This window comes from Mesoplodon bidens (assembly GCF_964165515.1).
Source record: "Mesoplodon bidens genome assembly, chromosome: 13".
In the NCBI taxonomy this organism is placed as follows: Eukaryota; Metazoa; Chordata; class Mammalia; order Artiodactyla; family Ziphiidae; genus Mesoplodon; species Mesoplodon bidens.
Window position 1 is genome coordinate 16052412 of NC_138169.1, and position 20381 is coordinate 16072792.

The window sequence follows — 20381 nt, forward strand, 5'->3', positions numbered from 1 at the left end:
CTCTCATCTGCCCAGGCAATGTGGCTTTGTTTGTAAGAGTAGCTAAATGGGGTTCCAGTGAGGGCTCTTCTGAGTATTTCTGCCAGTCAAAGGGTGCTGGAGCAGGATATTAAGACAGAAATCAGCAAGAAAAATATTTTTAGGCTTGAACATGTTATTTTTTCTGTACAGTGTGGACACTGAAAACAAAAGTAAAAAACAAATGACAAATCAGAAGAAAATATTTGCAACGTATAATGACAGGAAATGGGTTAATATCCACAATGTATAAGGAACTGAAAATCAGCAAGAAAAAAATGAGCAAGGCAATAGAGTAAAGAAAGAACTGATAAACTCAGGAACAGATGCTCAGTCTCCTTAATAACCAAGTAAATAAGAATCAAAATCAGTTTTTTCATCGGATTAGCAAGAGATTGATCTTTTGCAGAACTGATGAGGGTAATTAGAAATGGACACTCTCATATATTGTTGGTGGGAGTTTAAAATGGAACAATGTTTTTGGAGAGCAATTTGGAATGTCTATCAAAATTTTAACAGCAAGCTGTATAGATTAAATATCTACAGCTTTTTGTATGTCAATCATACCTCAATTAAGCAGTTAAATTTAGAAGGAAGAAAGGAAGGAAGAGAGGGAGGGAGGGAAGAAAGGAAAGAAGGAAGGGAGATAAATAATGTGTCTACTTCCTAGGGTGGTTGGGACACAGTGCTCAGGGCGGTGAATGAATGAGCTAGGGCTGCCACTGCTGTTAAAAACAGATGAACACTTTTTTCCAATCACCTAAACGCTGCAGGAAGAAATTTTCCACCCTGCAGCCACAGTGATATTTTAAGAATCAGAGCCGGTCAAATTATTCAACCACCTAAAACCCTCCAATAAAAATTAAGTCCAGGGAATTCCCCTGAGGTCCAGTGGTTAGGACTCGGCACTTTCACTGCCAAGTGAAAGTGGGTCTGGGTTCAATCCCTGGTCAGGAAACTGAGATCCTGCAAGCTGGTCAGTGCAGCCAAAAAAAAAAAAAATTAAGTCCAAACTTCTTACATCGGTCTTTGAGGCCCCGTCCACCTCTCCAGCCTCACCTTGCACAGCTCTCCCCAATTCATGTCACTGAGGCCCAGAGGCCCTTTTTTTCCATTCTTTGATTTCCCACCTCGGGTCTTTGCACATGCTGTGCCCTCTACCTGGAATGTTCTTCCCACTGCTCTTCCAATACCAGTTTTCCCCTGTCCTGCACAGCTTGGCTGAAATGTCGCATGCCAGGCTTTCCTGACACCCACTCCAAAGCTAGCCACCCACTGTCAGTCTCTATCAAATACTCTTTTTGTTTCCCTCCCAACACTTAGCACACTCAGCATTAAGTAAATGTTTATTTCATGGGTTTTGTTCATCTCTCTGCCCTCAGCGGACTGTGAGCTTCATGAGGACACGACCCTGTCTGCTTTGCCTCTGCCCTTGAATTCCAAGCACCTGGCACAGCAGGACCTCGGTAATCGCTTGTTTTGGGTCTTGTTTTATATAAATTTATTACTTATTTTTGGCTGTGTTGGGTCTTCATTGCTGCTGGCAGGCTTTCCCTAGTTGCGGCAAGCGGGGCTACTCTTCGTTGCGATGCGCGGGCTTCTCATTGTGGTGGCTTCTCCTGTTGCGGAGCACGGGCTCTAGGCACGCGGGCTTCAGTACTTGCAGCATGCAGTCTCAGCAATCGGGGCTTGCGGGCTCTAGAGCGCAGGCTCAGTAGTCGTGGCTCACGGACTTAGTTGCTCCGCGGCATGTGGGATCCTCCCGGACCAGGGATTGAACCCGTGTCCCCGGCACTGGCAGGCGGATTCCTAACCCCTGAGCCACCAGGGAAGTCCAGTAATCGCTTGTTAAGTGAAGGGATGCCAGGCTCATCAAAGGACATTCTTGCCTTAATGTGGCTTCCCCACAACACTCTATCTTCCAAGCGAGAATGGGGTCTGTCACACCAGGACAAGTGTATTACAGCCTACAGGAGAGCCAAGCTTCTCAGTGGAGATTAAACTGGCATTCGGATTTTTGAAAAGAGAGAAGAATGGGCGTGGAGTAGCTTGCAGTCCAAGAGTGGAGACGGAAAGCACAAAAAGCAACAGAAGAATTGTCAGGCGGATTCTTAACCACTGCGCCACCTCAGACTATACTACAAAGCTACAGTAATCAAGACAGTATGGTACTGGCACAAAAACAGAAATACAGATCAACGGAACAGGATAGAAAGCCCAGAGATACACCCACGCACATATGGTCACCTTATCTTTGATAAAGGAGGCAGGAATGTACAGTGGAGAAAGCACAGCCTCTTCAATAAGTGGTGCTGGGAAAACTGGACAGGGACATGTAAAAGTATGAGATTAGATCACTCCCTAACACCATACACAAAAATAAGCTCAAAATGGATTAAAGACCTAAATGTAAGTCCAGAAACTATCAAACTCTTAGAGGCAAACATAGGCAGAACACTCTATGACATAAATCACAGCAAGATCCTTTTTGACCCACCTCCTAGAGAAATGGAAATAAAAACAAACAAATGGGACCTAATGAAACGTCAAAGCTTTTGCACAGCAAAGGAAACCATAAAGAAGACCAAAAGACAACCCTCAGAATGGGAGAAGATATTTGCAAATGAAGCAACTGACAAAGGATTCATCTCCAAAATTTATAAGCAGCTCATGCAGCTCAATAACAAAAAAACAAACAACCCAATCCAAAAATGGGCAGAAGACCTAAACAGACATTTCTCCAAAGAAGATATACAGACTGCCAACAAACACATGAAAGAATGCTCAACATCATTAATCATTAGAGAAATGCAAATCAAAACTACAATGAGATATCATCTCACACCAGTCAGAATGCCCATCATCAAAAAATCTAGAAACAGGGCTTCCCTGGTGGCACAGTGGTTGAGAGTCCACCTGCCAATGCAGGGGACACGGGTTCGTGCCCCGGTCTGGGAAGATCCCACATGCCGCGGAGCGGCTGGGCCCGTGAGCCATGGCTGCTGAGCCTGTGCATCCGGAGCCTGTGCTCCGCAACGGGAGAGGCCACAACAGTGAGAGGCCCACATACAGCAAAAAAAAAAAAAAAAAAAAATCTAGAAACAATAAATGCTGGAGAGGGTGTGGAGAAAAGGGAATCCTCTTGCACTGCTGGTGGGAATGTGAATTGGTACAGCCACTATGGAGAACAGTATGGAGGTTCCTTAAAAAACTACAAATAGAACTACCATATGACCCAGCAATCCCACTACTGGGCATATACCGAGAAAACCATAATTCAAAAAGAGTCATGTACCAAAATGTTCATTGCAGCTCTAGTTACAATAGCCAAGACATGGAAGCAACCTAAGTGTCCATCAACAGATGAATGGATAAAGAAGATGTGGCACATATATACAATGGAATATTACTCAGCCATAAAAAGAAATGAAACTGAGTTATTTGTAGTGAGGTAGATGGACCTAGAGTCTGTCATACAGAGTGAAGTAAGTCAGAAAGAGAAAAACAAATACCATACGCTAACACATATATATGGAATCTAAAAAAAAAAAAAAAAGGTCATGAAGAACCTAGGGGCAAGACGGGAATAAAGACACAGACCTACTAGAGAATGGGCTTGAGGACACGGGGAGGGGGAATGGTAAGCTGGGACAAAGTGAGAGAGTGGCATGGACATATGTACACTACAAAATGTAAAATAGTGGGAAGCAGCCGCATAGCACAGGGAGATCAGCTTGGTGCTTTGTGACCACTTAGAGGGGTGGGATAAGGAGGGTGGGAGCGAGGGAAACACAAGAGGGAAGAGATATGGGAACATATGTATATGTATAACTGATTCACTTTGTTATAAAGCAGAAACTAACACACCATTGTGAAGCAATTATACTCCAATAAAGATGTTAAAAAAAAAAAAATCTGGGGCTTCCCTGGTGGCGCAGTGGTTGAGAGTCCGCCTGCCGATGCAGGGGACACGGGTTCGTGCCCTGGTCTGGGAGGATCCCACGTGCCGCGGAGCGGCTGGGCCCGTGAGCCATGGCCTCTGGGCCTGCGCGTCCGGAGCCTGTGCTCCGCAATGGGAGGGGCCGCAACAGTGAGAGGCCCGCATACCGCAAAAAAAAAAAAAAAAAAAAAAAAAGAAATCTGGACGTAGACCAAGCAAACCCTTAATAGTGATTGGCTTTGTGGAGTTTAAGGGGAGTTGGGGGATTCACTTTTTACTCTACTTCTCTGTGATTTGAATTTGCTTATAAAAATAGGTCTTATTTTTTAATTAAAAAAATCATAGGGAAAACTTTTAAGCAGCAATGGCTACAATGAGCTGGTGGCAATGCATTTGTCAGGCTTTTTGGCCAACGTTTCTTTGACCACAAGCCAGCTTTGTTCTTAACTGTTATTTTCAGGGCAATTGTTAGTTCATATAGCCTTTTGTGCAAACTAAGAAGAGGACCCCTTTTTCCAAGTCCATCCAGGTGGTAAGAAGATTATGGGCTGGACTTCAACCCCCACTCACTTCTCACCCTTGAGCAGTGAGCAACCTGCACAACCATACTCAGCAACTCTGGTAATCAATGATGTATTGCTGTCTTTGGTGGGTTTGGATGGAGTTGGGGATTTGAAACAGAAGGAGAAAAAATCTTCATTTTTCATTGCTCATGAAGCTACTGGGAAGACAAATGTCTGCATATATATATCCATGTTGTTATTCTGCTCTGAACCCAAGAGAATAAAACCCAAAAGGAGTTCTGAGAGGGTGAAATCAGGGCTGCACTGAGAATGCTGCACTACTAATTCATTCTTTACCCAAGTGCACCTACATTAAAAAATGAACCAGTGGGAAACTCAAGTTTACAGAGCAGTCAAATTGGGGAAAGCCTTTTCCAAAAGCCTCGTTGGTCACCCTAAGAGATACTTATAGAAAGTTATCTATCTGTTAGAGAGGACCAGTCTTAGAGAAAGTTCATTTATTATTTATTCATCTCACAGAGATTTTGTGTGTTGCGGGGGGAGCACCTGTGTGCCAGGAATTGTGCTGGGTGCAGGGGAAATAGGATGAGTAAGACAAATACAGCCACTGCCATCCCAGATCTTACAATCTGGTCTATGAATTAAGACACTAACTACATAATCACACAGAAACATAATTACAACATGTGACGGGGCTGTGAAGGAAGCCAGGGAAGTGCAAGAGGTGAATGATCTAGTCTGGGAGAATCAGGGAAGGCTTCCTGGAAGAAGGGACATTTGAGCTGAGGTCTGAAGAAAGTGTAGGACTTAGCTAGGCAAAGGGAGCAGGGGAGGACTTGCCATCCATTCATTCAACATTTTTTTAGTTCCTACTCAAGCTAAGCACTGTCCCAATAGGGAGCAAGAGATCAAATGAGGCATGAGAGTGAGTATTTCTCACCCTTTCCTTGCAAAGTTTCCTCAGGATGGCTATGTCCCTTGACCTCAGTGGTCCTCCAAGGTGACCTGCTCTACAGAGTTCCTCCTTCTGAGTTTGAATACCTTTTCTGTTTTCATTCACCTCAGGCTAGGACTAACAGCTCTTCTGCTTCTAGCCCTGGGTTCCTGCACTATACCTAGAAATTCCCTTCATTCACATCTTTCTAACTGGTCCCTTTATAAATAACTCCTCCTTAAATTATCCTGATTTGAATGTGCCATGTTTCCTGCTGGGACACTGACTGATATGGAAAAAAATCACAAATAACACCTGAATTTGCTGCCTGAGCAAATTCTTTTTACAGAGATGAAGACTTAGAGAAGAGAGGGTGCAGGGTGGGAGAGGGAATCAGAAGCTTTTTTTTTTTTTTTTTTTTTTTGCAGTACGCGGGCCTCTCGCTGTTGTGGCCTCTCCCGTTGCGGAGCACAGGCTCCGGACGCGCAGGCCCAGCGGCCATGGCTCATGGGTCCAGCCACTCCACGGCACGTGGGATCCTCCCAGACCGGGGCACGAACCCGTGTCCCCTGCACTCGCAGGCGGACTCTCAACCACTGCGCCACCAGGGAAGCCCCAAAAGCTATTTTTGACATATTATTTGAGCTTCCTAATAGACACAAGTGAAGATGTAGGTCTTCTATACAATTCCTTGGTATATATACAATTCTGTATTGTAGGGTAGAGGTTGGGACTAGAGATTCATACCTAGAAGTTACCCAGCATGTCAGTGGTATTTAAAAACTTAAGACTGAATGAGATCACCTAGAAAGGAAGGGCAATAAAGCAGAGCCAAAACAGCATGTGCAAAGGCCCTGTGGCAGAAGGGAGTAAGGCACTCTACTTTCAAGGAACTTGGAAAAGGCCCATGTGACTGGAGCAGGGAACCAAAGAGTTGATTGGGATGAGGTTGCAGGGGTCCACAGAGAGGGTTCGGGTCTTCATCTTAACAGCTTTGGAAGGCATCAAAAGGTTCTAGGTAGACAGAATCAGATCAGCATTTGTTAATGATGATGCCAATTAAGATGTGGAGAATGGATTAAAGTTAAGTCTCTGCTGACTAGAGATGAATCATAAATAAAGATAAAGCCCATCTAAACATATTATGACAATCACACTAAGATTGGGCCTCCAGAAATGTGGTTTACACAGTTTCTCAGGACTTTTGCTTTGGGGCAAAGTAAATGTGTGGGAGGACAGCTTTGGAAAACTTGGTATCAGAGACCTCTCTCCTTCCCTATATACCTTCTGGAGCCTGCCACGTGGGTACAGGCATCTCTTCCCCCACAAAGGTTCCTAATTCAGGCATCTCTTTGCCACTCTAGCCACTGTTCTCTCACTCAGTTTGCTTTGACCAGAAAGAATTTTACATTTGAAAAAAAAAAGCCCCCCCTGCCTCTTATTCACTCAAGCCCCAAGTATGAAGGGGGAAACTAGAGTAGCTCGATTTTCACACCTTCAACTGCCCGGCTGGACTGCATCAGTGAAACAGGAGAGGTTTCAGGGGAGGCCCACACGACTACAGGTGTCAGAGCTGGGAGGCCTGGGCTGGTTCCAAAGGCAGAGATAGTTGATGGCAGTGAGGGCTAAAGACTGGCCAGGGAAGAAAACTCAGAATATGGTCACCGGTCTAGTGGCGGCAACAGAACCCCAAAAGGCAAGGCTTTCAGACATACCCCCCTTTCCCCGAACCATTAAAATGCCCCTGGCACCACACAGCAGAGAAAAGAGACATAAGCTATTAAGTTCTGTTTCCATCTGAAACAGCAGCAAGAAAATTTCCCGTTGGTGACCTACACTGTGACTGCAGCCATGGCTGAATCTGCAGAACATGACCCCCAGCTCAGGTAGATGCAAGAAACTGGAGTCGTCCGACATATCAATGCTTGTTCCAAATGAGTAGCAAGGGGGCTGCTCTGCTAGTCTTGAACCTGATGCTTTTGACTCAGTTCACTTAGATTCACCTGACCAGGAAGTGGCTTTGTGCTTTTGCAGTTCCTGTGCCCCCTACAAAGGCCAAACATGGCTCAGGAAGGCATTGCAATAGCAATGAAGCTTTCAGGAAATCTGATGTTTTTAAAATCTGAGTTTATAAAAACAGTTAAGGGTGATTATTTGCATAACAAAAATATGCTTCTTTTTCAAAGGAATTCACTACTGGGTTCCAATAAATAAATGTAATCTCCTTATGCAATTAAGCTTTTGTTTATAAACCATACACTCTGAGGATAAAAGACATTTGAAGAAAGACAGCTAATAGCCAAAATTAGGCAAACATTCAAATTTATATAATAATAACTAAAACTTTATAGAATATCTAATCTTGTGCCAGGCACTATTCTAAGCCTTTTATCTATACTTACCTATTTAATCTTTGCCAAGGTTCACCTCTGAGATAGGGAAAATTAATGTGTCCATTTCACAGATGAGGAAACTCTCTTTCATCATCAATTTATCAATCCCAGAGAAGTCTCTGATTGGCTCAGGTTGGTCATGTGCCCACCCCTGTAGCTGGGAGTTCAGGAAGCATGGGTCACCATGATTCACAACCCTCAGGACCACAGAGCAGGAGTTGGCCAACCACAGCCCATGGGTCAAAAGTGGCCTGCCTCCTGTTTTTGTAAGCAAAGGTTTATCGGAATACAGTTAACCCATTCATGTGCCTACTGTCTATAGCTGCTTTCATGCTATGGCAGAGTTCAGTAGCTGTGAGAGAAACTGTATGGCCTGCAAAGCCCAAATTAATTACTATCCAGAACTTTACAGAAAATGTTTGCTCACCCCTGCCATAGACAATGAGAGAGGAGTGAGTTCCCCTTGATGCTTATAGCAAAATCCAGTACTTCTTCTTACTGGCTGTGTAACTTTAGGCATATCACAACCTCTCTGAGCTTTGGGTTCCTTATCCATAAGATGGAAATAACAACACTTTCTTCACAGGATGAATGGGTAGATGGACGGATGGACAGGGAGATGAATGGATGCATACATGCATGCATAGAGGATCTCTCTCTAAAACTTCTTTGCCCAGCATTTTATTCCTCTGGAGTTAGATTTAGTTGCAGAAATGGTTCATCTGGAATGAGTTGAATGGGAAACATGCCAGAGAAATGCTCCTTTACAATAACTAAAGAGCTTAATACAGAGTCACACACACAGTAAGCACTCAATACATAGTAGGCCAAAAAAAAAAAAAAAAAAAAAAGTTAATGGAAACCCAAAGAAAGCAAAGCTGCCCCGCTGAATGACAGCTGAGTAAATAACTTTGTAAAGGTACAGAATGACTTTCGGCATTTCATCCTGCCTCCTCCCTACTGAGATCCTGATGCAATTATGCCTCAATCAGAAGAAAGCAATTTTGTCCCCACTGTGTGGAGAGGAGAGGATGGTCCCTGCTTTGATGTTCGAACACCTCATAACATTCGGGTACAGCTGCAGGGGGCTGCTGACCCAGAATGCACTGGGTTGCTTGTTTTGGTGGGGAGGGGTGTCCGAGGTGGAGGGGTGTTTGTTTAAAGCTGCTGTGAAAACAACGCGTTTTCATTGTAATCAGAAGTGCTTCAAGAATAACTCTTCCTTTAATTGCTCACAGACGGTAGCACACCCATTTTTAATGGAACATTCTGAAGACTGAACAGGAGACAAAAATTTAAGTGCTATATCTGCTTCCTTTCAAGAGCTTCTTACTCTTTGTGGGACCCAGTTGCCTCATCTGTAAAATGGGAAGACAGCTCTTCACTTCCATGAAGATCCCTTGCATCGGCATAGATCAAACTGTGTCTCTAATTACTCTTTCCCCCTTTTGAATGAAACACTATTTTCAGGGACCTAAACAAGAATCCTAGAAGCAATTTACCAACTACTTACCATGAACTGGGCTCTCTCCTAGGTGATCTACACACATTGCCCCAAGGTTTCTACACTCCCCCATCTGAGAAAGCAGGTGCTGGAATTATTATCCCCTCTTTCAGATGGAGAAATTGAGACTTGGAGAGCTGCTCTGCCTTGCCCCAAGGCCATCCATAAAATCAGTGGTAGATCCAAGATTTGAACGTAGGCCTGATATGAAATCCCACACTCTGAACCATTTTACACCAGAGGACACTGAGGCACCAAAAGGCAACTTACGGTCAAATGATTCAGCGGAAGAAAAAATTTTGGTACTGTACTCCCAACTTTTCTGTAACTTTGTGATTACCTCAAAAAAAATTTCTTCTAAATATATAACAAAGAATATCTATCTACTGTATGAAATATGAGTGTTAAGAAGAGTGCCTGGCATAAAGAGAGTTCTCAATCAATATTAGCTGTTACCATTATTAGCATTTTCTCCTTCCTCCTCTGAACCTGAGCAGATAGACCATGAGGCACCAGCAGGTGAAGGTCAACTAATCTGACCATCTGGGGACCAGTCCAACAGCAACCATCATCTATCAACAAATTGATCTTGCCCCAATATATCAAACACTTAGCAGATGCAGCAAAACATTTGTTTTCATTAAAGCATTTTACTAACAAACAAGTCACACAATCCACCCGCAAATTCTGTTGGCTCAGCCTACAACACGTATCCTGAATCCAAACACTTCTCATCGCCGCCACAGCTAACAGCCTGGAACATATCCTCATCTTCTCTCATCTGTATCATCGTAACTGCTTCCTAAATGGTCTCCCTGCCCTTACCCTGGTCCCCCCTGCAGACTACTGTCAACACAGTAGGTGGCATAATCCTGCTTTAAAAAGGAAAAGAGAGGAAAAGAAAAGAAAAGCAAAGACAAGAGATTAGATCACACTACTCCTCTGGTCAAAAATTTCCAGAGATGCCCTACTTCAGTCGGAAAGGAAGCCAATGATTTCACAGGCATCTACAAGGACCTACACATTCTGCCTACATGACCTCCCCAACCTCACCTCCTCCCACTCTCTTACTCACTATGCTCTTCCCAGAGCACATGTGGAGGCTCCTACCTCAGGGCCTCCACAATGGCTGTTCCCTCTGACTGAAATGCTCTTCCCCTCATCCACACAGCCAACTCCCTCCCCTCCTTCAGGTGTTTGCTAAAATGCCACCTTCTCAGTGAGGCTTTCTCTGACCCACTATTTAAAACAGCAACACCCCTCATCCCAGCACTTACCACCCCCTTCCCCTATTTCTTTTTTTCAGAACTATCTTCACCTTCTAAATTTTCTATATTATCTATTTATTTTGTTGGACTATTTATAATTATTGTAATATAAGCTCCTTGAGGGCAAAAGTAGTAGATGCTTATTTTTGCCTACATATCCCAGCACCTAAACCTATGCCTGAAACATGGCAAAATTAATCAATATACACGTGTTGAAAAATGAATGAAGGAATGAATGGGTGTTTGCATGGGGCAGAGGAAATAAAGGAGAAGAAATGTGCACAGGAACGACACTAGGTGATGGGGGCTCTCCAAGGCCAGAGCTTTGTTTTTCTCTTGGGTCACTCACCAGCCCTCCACTTACCCACCCACTCTGGCCCTATGTTTATGGACACAAATACAGGAAGTGACTGGTTTTAAAACGAAGGTTTCAGTTTGGTGGTTGCTCAAAAAGAATGACTATATGATCCAGTAATCCCACTTCTCAGTATGTACCCCAAAGAAGTGAAAGCAGGAGCTCAAACAGGTATTTGTACACTCGTGTTCATGGCATCATTAATCATAATAGCCAAATGGTGGAAACAACCCAAGTGTCCATCGACAGATGAATGGATAAACAAAATGGGTTCTATCCATACAATGAAATATTATTCAGCCTTTAAAGAGGAATAAAATTCTGATACATGGGGCTTCCCTGGTGGCGCAGTGGTTGAGAGTCCACCTGCCGATGCAGGGGACACGGGTTCGTGCCCCGGTCCGGGAAGATCCCACATGCTGCAGAGCAGCTGGGCCCGTGAGCCATGGCCGCTGAGCCTGCGTGTCCGGAGCCTGTGCTCCGCAACGGGAGAGGCCACAACAGTGAGAGGCCCATGTACCGCAAAAAAAAATAAAAATAAATTCTGATACATGCTGCAACATGGATGAACATTATGTTTACATGAAATAAGCCAGATAAAAAAGGACAAATAATGTATGACTCAACTTGTATGAGGTCCCTAGAAAAGGCAGGTTCATAGAGGCAGAAAGTAGAATAGTGGTTACCAGAGGCTGGGTGGAGGGAGGGAGTGGGAGCTACTGTTTAATGGGCATAGAGCTTCTATTCAGGATGGTGGTGATGGCTGCACAACGTCGTGAATGTACTTAACGCGACCCAATTATACACTTAAAAATGTTTAGAATGGTAAATTCTATGTTATGTATATCTTACCATAATAAAAAAATTGGAAGTTCATGCATCCATGGCACTCAGTGTCTGGTATCAAGAGTGAAGTGGATCTACAGTACTAACACGCAAAAGCACCGAGATATAATTAAGTATTTATAATATGAACCCACTTGTACTTTTAAAAATTAGGAGTTTGGGATTAACATATACACACTACTATATATAAAACAGATAACCAACAAGGACATACTGTATAGCACAGGGAACTATACTCAATATCTTGAATTAACCTACAATGGAAAAGAATCTGAGGAAGAATAAATATGTGCATATGTATAACTGAATCACTTTGCTGTACACCTGAAACCAACACCACATTGTAAGCCAACTCTACTTCAAAAAATTTTTTTAATGTTAATGCACATATATCCATTAATTCATTCAATATATTTATTGAATGCCTTCAATATTTATTATACATACTGAATGCTTTCAGATATTTACTGAGTGCCTTGTGTGTACCAGACTTTGTTGTTGACACTAGGGTACAGCACTGGGAAACCAAGTCAAAACTCCTAGCTCTCACAGCGCTGGCATTTTTGTCAACAGTGTTACCTCTGAGAGTGGGCCTGGAGATAAGGAGGGAGAGGTTTTTTTCCTTTTTGCCTTTCTGTACTGTTTGAATTATTTTACTATGTGTGTGTTACTGTTCTACTTTAAAAGCTACTTTTTATTAAAAAGATGGGAATTCCCTGGCAGTCCAGTGGTTACGACTCATCACTTCCACTGTAGGGGACATGGGTTCGATCCCTTGTTAGGGAACTAAGATCCCACATGCCATTGGGCGGCACAGCCAAAAAAAAAAAAAAGATATATAAAAGGGGATGAGCAAGATTCCACTTTTGGACCCCCACATAATCACTTATTATTCAAGAATCTCCTCTTGGCTTCCTCTTACCCAGTCTGATAAGAAAGTCTTTGTTCAGTGAAGAAGCAATGATTTCTAGAGAATGCTAAAGTTACGTAATGGAGTTTGGTAATGATCAAGCCAAGCTTGCCAGTGTGGCAGGAAGGTTAGAAGCTCTGGCCCTGACATCAGGGAGGCCTAGACTTGAGTCTCAGCTCCTTCAGCTCAACATCCTCACCTGCAGAACAGCGTTAATATTAGAGATGAAATTCTACAAAATGGGACTGCCTTGGCTGCCTGGACCGAACTGCAAATGTCAGCTTTCCCAAACTTCTAAGATGCTGCCTTCATTCATTCATTTATTCATTCATACATTCATTCATTCATTCAACAAATGTTTTCTGAGAGTGTATGTGCCAGGAACTAAGGTGATGTGGATCTATATTTGGTGCTAAATATATGATGACAATGTTAGTTCTAAAAGCTGGATACACATTGGCTGAATCTTGTGTCCCCCCCATTCTTTTTTTAAAAATAATTTTCTTTTTTTGTCAATTTTTTAATATTTTATTTTAAATTATTTATTTATTTTTGGCTGCATCAGGTCTTCATTGCTACGTGTGGGCTTTCTCTAGTTGCGGCCAGCAGGGGCTACTCTTCATTGCAGTGTGTGGGCTTCTCATTGCGGTAGCTTCTCTTGTTGCAGAGCATGGGCTCTAGGCACGTGGGCTTCAGTAGTTGTGGCATGTGGGCTCAGTAGTTGTGGCTTGTGGGCTCTAGAGCACAGGCTCAGTAGTTGTGGCACACGGGCTTAGCTGCTCCGCAGCATGTGGGATCTTCCCGGACCAGGGCTCGAACCCGTGTCCCCTGCATTGGCAGGTGGATTCTTAACCACTGCGCCACCAGGGAAGTCCCCCCCCCATTCCAGTGTTGAAGCCCCAATACCCAGTACTTCAGAATGTAACTGTATTTGGAGGTAAGTCCTTTAAAGAGTTGATTTAAGTTAAAATTAAGACAACAGGGTGGGGTCCTAATCCAATCTGACAGTGTCCTTATAAGAAAATAGAGAGAGAGACGCCAAGGATGCACCAGCACAGAGGAAAGGCCACATGAGGACACAGTGAGAAGATGACCTCTTCAAGCCAAAGAGAAAGATCTCAAGAGAAGCCAGCCCTACTGACACCTTGATCTTGGACTTCCAGCCTCCAAAACTGTGAGAAATTAATTTCTATTATTCAAGCCCCCCAGTCTGTAGTATTTTGTTATGATGGCCTGAGCAGACTAATAGAGTTGTGAATAAAGCAGGCAAGATATCTGACCTTAGGGAGCTTATAGCTTAACGCAGTATCCTCAAAGGGCAGGCGCCCAATTGCTCTAAGAACTTGGGTCAATAAATGTAAATAATGCAAGTGCTCAGAACAACACAGGAGTCCTGCAGTCTTTATTACATGTGGGGAAATTGTGGCCCAAAGAGAAGGCAGGACTTCTCTCGGGTCACAGGTCTGGTTAGAAGTTTCATCTTTTACCCCATCTTTTACTGACTGCATCACCTTAGTTCCAGTATTACCAAGAGTCATAACGTCTCAATAAGACATTGGATGGAGATCTTTTTTTAATAATTTAAAATGAAAAGTGCTAGGGGCACCAAACAGAAAATCTCATTACTCTCAGAGATGAATGGACATGAACTTTTCCAACTTGAAAAAGGAATAAAATGAAATGTAGCACTATCTGAAGTCTACCAAGAGATCTGATTCACTCCATATCAAAGAACCCCGCAAATAAACACTGTAGGTTTTAAATTTCTATAAGTGAAGAACCAACCATCTAGAATTTTGAATCAGCAATTTCGTATTTGAAAATGTCAACTAAGGAAACAACCCTGAGTATAAAGGGGAAAAAAACATAATGCACATTATGCATATAGAGAAAAACGAAAACCAGCCTAAATGTCCATTAACTGCAGAATGGGTTGGCATTTTACAGTCAGCAGGGCATTATTCAGCCCTAACAAATTATGTTTGTGATACATTTGTATCATGGGAAATAGTTATGTCATCAGGTCAAGTAAAAAAACAGAATTGCATACAGTATACATAGTGATTATAATTGTGATAGATGGAAAACTAAGCACATAAAAATACCAGTGGGAAATATACTAAAACACTAACAGTGGTTGTTTCCATATGTTCTCTCATCTGTATTTTGAAAATTACTTACAATGATTACATATATGTATATAAATGCACACACAAACACAATCACACATATGTATGTATAAAGGAATATATATTCCTGCCAACTTAGAAGAAAACTAAATTTATTTTTAATATATTTTGTAATATCAGGAAAATACATAGCCTAGGTTTCCCCCCCAATATGAGTTTTCTACTCTGAAGACTCATGGCAATAATAATAGCAATGACAACAATTAACATTGATGCATTTGCTATTGTGCCAGGCACTGTTCCAAGCACTTGACTTTTATTAACTCACCTAAACCTTTGCTCATTCACTCTGTTCTACCTGCACTACCCTCCTTGCTGTTCCTCAAACTCTTTGCTACCTCAGGACCTTTGCACTTGCCATTCCCTCTGCCTGAAATGCTCTTCCCCCAGATACACATCCACATGGCTCACTTTGCCCAGGTCTCTACTCAAATGTCACCTCCTTGGAGAGGTCTTCCCTGATTACCTGAGCTAAAGTAGCACCCTTCCTCTCTAGTCCCATTATTCTGGTTTATTTTGCTTTATGGCACTTATCCCACCTGTCATATTATATCATTTACTTGTTTACTGCCTGTCACTCCCATTAGAACATCTGCCTGTTTTATTCACTGCTGTCTCCAGCACTGAGAATAAGACATCCATCACATAGTAGGTGTTCAGTACAAAGTGAATAAATACAACAATCCTATGAGGTAGTTACCTTTATTATCCCCATTTTACAGATTACAAACTGAGGCACAGAGAGACTAAGCTACTTGCCTCCAAGGTCACAGGGCCAATAAGTGGCAGAGGAGGGGTTCAAATATAGACAGTCTTGTTCCAGAACCCACATTCTTTACCAAAAAATGGCTTAAAATGGTGTAATAATAGAGTACTGGTGAAATGGAACAGATTTTAAAGAGACATCCTCAGGAAAGACAGGCCAAGGGAAGCATAACTTCCATTCATTAAGCATGAAATTTGGGTTTTTGAGCCAGGAAAAAAAAAAAAACTGGTTTGCACAAGTATAATACACTCAGACTCCTGGATTTTTGGTGTATTCTGGGCTCCAGACGAACCAAACCTAATCTGTGGCTAAATGCACACTTCAGAGTGTCCTGTGGCCTAAAAGAATTAGTAGTTCCCAAAATTATGGGCTGTGAAACCCTCCAGTGTTAGCAAAGGGGATCATGCAGTTAAGATCTGGCCATTTACAGAATGATCTCCTCATTTGTCATCAGAACAACCCTGCAAGTTGGGACTCTCACCAGCCATCAGCGAAGTGAGGACACGGACTGTGTCTGTCTTGTTCCCTGCCAAGTCTCAGGCCCCTCAGGTGGCATCTGGCAGACAATCAGCAAACAACGAATATCTAAAGTGGAATGAATATTAGGGATGAGAAAACGGAGGCTCAGAGAGGAGAGGTCACTTTTCCAAAGTCACACACCTAGTAAGCAGCTGGTTCCTTTGACCCTTCAACTCTCCAGCGAGTATCATTTCTCATGCCTGGACAAGGATAATTCAAACTGTCAGACCTCACCTTGCACTTGATGGTTTTAAAGCAGAAAAGAGGGAAGCTCCCTTAACCTGTCTGGTGATGTGGGGGCCATGAGAGAGCACAGCTCAGATCTCCCTGCTGCAAAGAGTGTGACTGGCTGACAGCCTCCAGCTGCTTCCAGAGATCCTAAACACCCACTTTCCCAGGGTTGCTCCCAATCTCTGACTGAGCACGGCAAGGGTGGTACAGCTGGGCCACTCAGGATAGACATGGGACTCCTTAAAGGGCGATCCTTGCTCTGGGGCTCCCCATCAGCCGGGCTGAGACCTTCTCAGGGCTGCACTGGGGTCTCAGCTCTTCCTATCCAGCTCTCCTTCCTGCCCCTCCCTTTTCACATGTGTCAGACCCACATCACACTCTATTCCAGCTCCCTCTCTTCTTCATCCTTCACAGGCACTCACCCCTGTAATTCTCTCCTAATATCTGCTTCTTGCAGGACCTGAACTGGCACAGATGGATTCTCAAATGGAAACCTGATCCATCCAACAGGCTTTTGAAGAATTCTGGGTAATTGCAGTAGGGTGAATAATGACCCCACTTCCCCAAAGATGTCAACATACTAATCTGTGGAACCTATAGATATGTTACCTTATATGGCAAAAGGACTTCACAGATATGATTAAGTTAAGGATCTTGAGATGGAAAGAAAATCTACCTGGATTTTTTAGGTGAACCCAATGTAATTACAAAGGCCCTCATAAGAGGGAGGCAGGAAGTCATAGAGAAGAGAAGATGCTGTATTGCTGGCTTTAAAGATGAAGGAAGGGGCCAGGAGCAGCCTCTAGCAGCTGGCAGAGACAAGGAATGGATTCTCCTCTGGATCCTACAGAATGAACAAGCCCTGCTAACACCTTGATTTAAGTCTTCAGTAAGTCCTTGATTTCGTTCTCCTGACCTCCAGGATTTAGGAGAATAAACTTGTGTTGTTTTGAGTTACTAAGTTCATGGTCATTTGTTACAGAAGCCATAGGGAACTCATGTACAAGGGGAGTGGCTGGATCCTTATGTTAACAAAATTTTAAACCCAAGCTCCTTGATCACATGAGGCTTTATCCTTAAGGCATCCTTAACTAGGTCATATTGCAATGGTCCTGCTGCTGTCTGAAACATATGATATTGTGATTAAAGCATTCGAACTATGTGTCTCAGATTAACAAATATTCTTTGCAGGGTGGATGACACAGCTCACAATTTACTTTGTCTCAGGTTTTTTGAGGCAGTTCAGCCCCCGGAGAGGGAGTGTACCTGTTGACACTCCCAGAATCAAGGTCCTGGGCCAGTCCTAGCATCAAATTCCAGTTCTGCCACTGTTTATTAGCTGTGGAAACCTGGACAAGTCACCTCAAAAGTCATATGGTTTCACTCTACCACAGTCTCAAGCTTGCCCAGATTCAAAAGGAAAGAACACAGATACTGCCACTCAATGGAAAGGGCATCAAAATCACACTATAAGGAGAATATGTGAAATTACACTTCAAGATGGCAGAGAAGTAAGATGTGGAGATCACCTTCCTCCCCACAAATACATCAAAAATAAATCTACACGTGGAACAACTCCTACTGAACACCTACTGCACGCCAGTAGAAGACCTCAGACTTCCTAAAAGCCGTTGGCTGACAGGGTCTTGGTGTCCTGGTGGGATGTCAGGTCTGAACCTCAGAGGTGGGAGAGCCAAGTTCAGGACACTGGACCATCAGAGACCTCCCAGCCACACATAATATCAATTGGCGAGAGCTCTCTGTCTCAACAATAAGACCCAGCTCCACTCAATGCCAGCAAGCTCCAGCGCTGGGCACCCCAGGCCAAACAACTAGCAAGACAGGAACACAACCCCACCCATTAGCAGAGAGGATGCCTAAAATCATAAGTTCACAGACACCCCATGACATACCACCAGACGTGGTCCTGTCCACCAGAAAGACAAGATCCAGCCTCATCCACCAGAACACAGGCACCAGTCCCCTCCACCAGGAAGCCTAGACAAACCACTGAACCAACCTTACCCACTGGGGGCAGACACCAAAAACAATGGGAACTACGAACCTTCAGCCTGCGAAAAGGAGACCCCAAACACAGTAAGTTAAGCAAAATGAGAAGACAGAGAAATATGCAGCAAGGTAAAAACCCACCAGATGAAGGAGCAAGGTAAAACCCACCAGAAAAAAACAAATGAAGAGGAAATAGGCAGCCCACCTGAAAAAGAATTCAGAGTAATGATAGTAAAGATGATCCCAAATCTTGGAAACAGAATGGAGAAAATATAAGAAACGTTTAACAAGAACCTAGAAGAACTAAAGAGCAAACAAACAATGACGAACAACACAATAAATGAAAAAGGAAAAGTAACAACTGACACCACAGAAATACAAAGGATCATTAGAGATACTACAAGCAACTATATGCCAATAAAATAGACAACCTGTTAGAAATGGACAAATTCTTAGAAAAGCACAACGTTCTGAGACTGAACCAGGAAGAAATAGAATATATAAACAGACCAATCACAGGCACTGAAATTGAAACTGTGATTAGAAATTTTCCAACAAACAAAAGTTCAGGACCAGATGGCTTCACAGGCGAATTCTATCAAACATTTAGAGAAGAGCTAGCCACGTATCCTTCTCAAACTCTTCCAAAATATAGCAGAGGGAGGAACACTCCCAAACTCATTCTACGAGGCCACCATCACCCTGATACCAAAACCAAGCAAAGATGTCACAAAAAATGAAAACTACAGGCCAGTATCACTGATGAACACAGATGCAAAAATCCTCAACAAAATGCTAGCAAACAGAATCCAGTGGCACATTAAAAGGATCATATGGGCCTCCCTGGTGGCGCAGTGGTTGAGAGTCCACCTGCCAATGCAGGGGATATGGGTTCGTGCCCCGGTCCGGGAGGATCCCATATGCCGTGGAGTGGCTGGGCCCATGAGCCATGGCCGCTGGGCCTGCGCGTCCAGAGCCTGTGCTCCGCAACGGGAGAGGCTACAACAGTGGGAGGCCTGCGTACCGCAAAAAAAAAAAAAAAAAAAGGATCATACACCACGATCAAGTGGGGTTTATCCCAGGAATGCAAGGATTCATCAGTACACGCAAATTAATGTGACACACCATATTAACAAATTGAAAGGTAAAAACCATATGATAATCTCAATAGATGCAGAAAAAGTTTTTCACAAAATTCAACACCGGTTTATGATAAAAACTCTCCAGAAAGTAGGCACAGAGGAAACTTACCTCGACATAATAAAGGCCGTATATGACAAACCCACCGCCAACATCATTCTCAATGGTGAATAACTGAAACCATTTCCTCTAAGATCAGGAACAAGACACAGTTGCCCATTCTCACCACTATTATTCAACATAGTTTTGGAAGTTTTAGCCACAACAATCAGAGAAGAAAAAGAAATAAAAGGAATCCAAATCAGAAAAGAACAAGTAAAACTGTCACTGTCTGCCGATGACATGATACTATATAGAGAGAATCCTAAAGATGCTACCAGAAAAATACTAGAGCTAATCAATGAATTTGGTAAAGTAGCAGGACACAAAATTAATGCACAGAAATCTCTTGCATTCCTATACACTAATGATGAAAAATCTGAAAGAGAAATTAAGGAAACACACCCATTTACCACTGCAACAAAAAGAATAAAATACCTAGGAAGAAACCTACCTAAGGAGACAAAAGACCTGTATGCAGAAAACTATAAGACACTGATGAAAGAAATTAAAGATGATACAAACAGATGGAGAGATATACCATGTTCTTGGATTGGAAGAATCAACATTGTGAAAATGACTCTACTACCCAAAGCAATCTACAGATTCAATGCAATCCCTATCAAACTACCAATGGCATTTTTCACAGAGATAGAACAAAACACTTCACAATTTGTATGGAAACACAAAAGACCCCAAACAGCCAAAGCACAATCTTGAGAAAGAAAAACGGAA

General features: G+C 43.0%; 1 protein-coding gene across 4 annotated transcripts in view; it reads right to left on the minus strand.

Annotated features, from left to right (window-relative positions):
* RPH3A (rabphilin 3A) overlaps nt 1-20381 on the minus strand; it is a 272301-nt gene that overhangs the window by 187163 nt on the left and 64757 nt on the right. Inside the window, exon 2 of one of the 4 annotated variants that reach the window (XM_081253421.1) lies at nt 16129-16232. The exons of the other annotated variants lie outside the window; for them this stretch is intronic. The gene's annotated coding sequence lies outside the window, so the exon portion shown is untranslated. The remainder of the gene's footprint in view (nt 1-16128; nt 16233-20381) is intronic. 4 annotated transcript variants of the gene reach the window in all.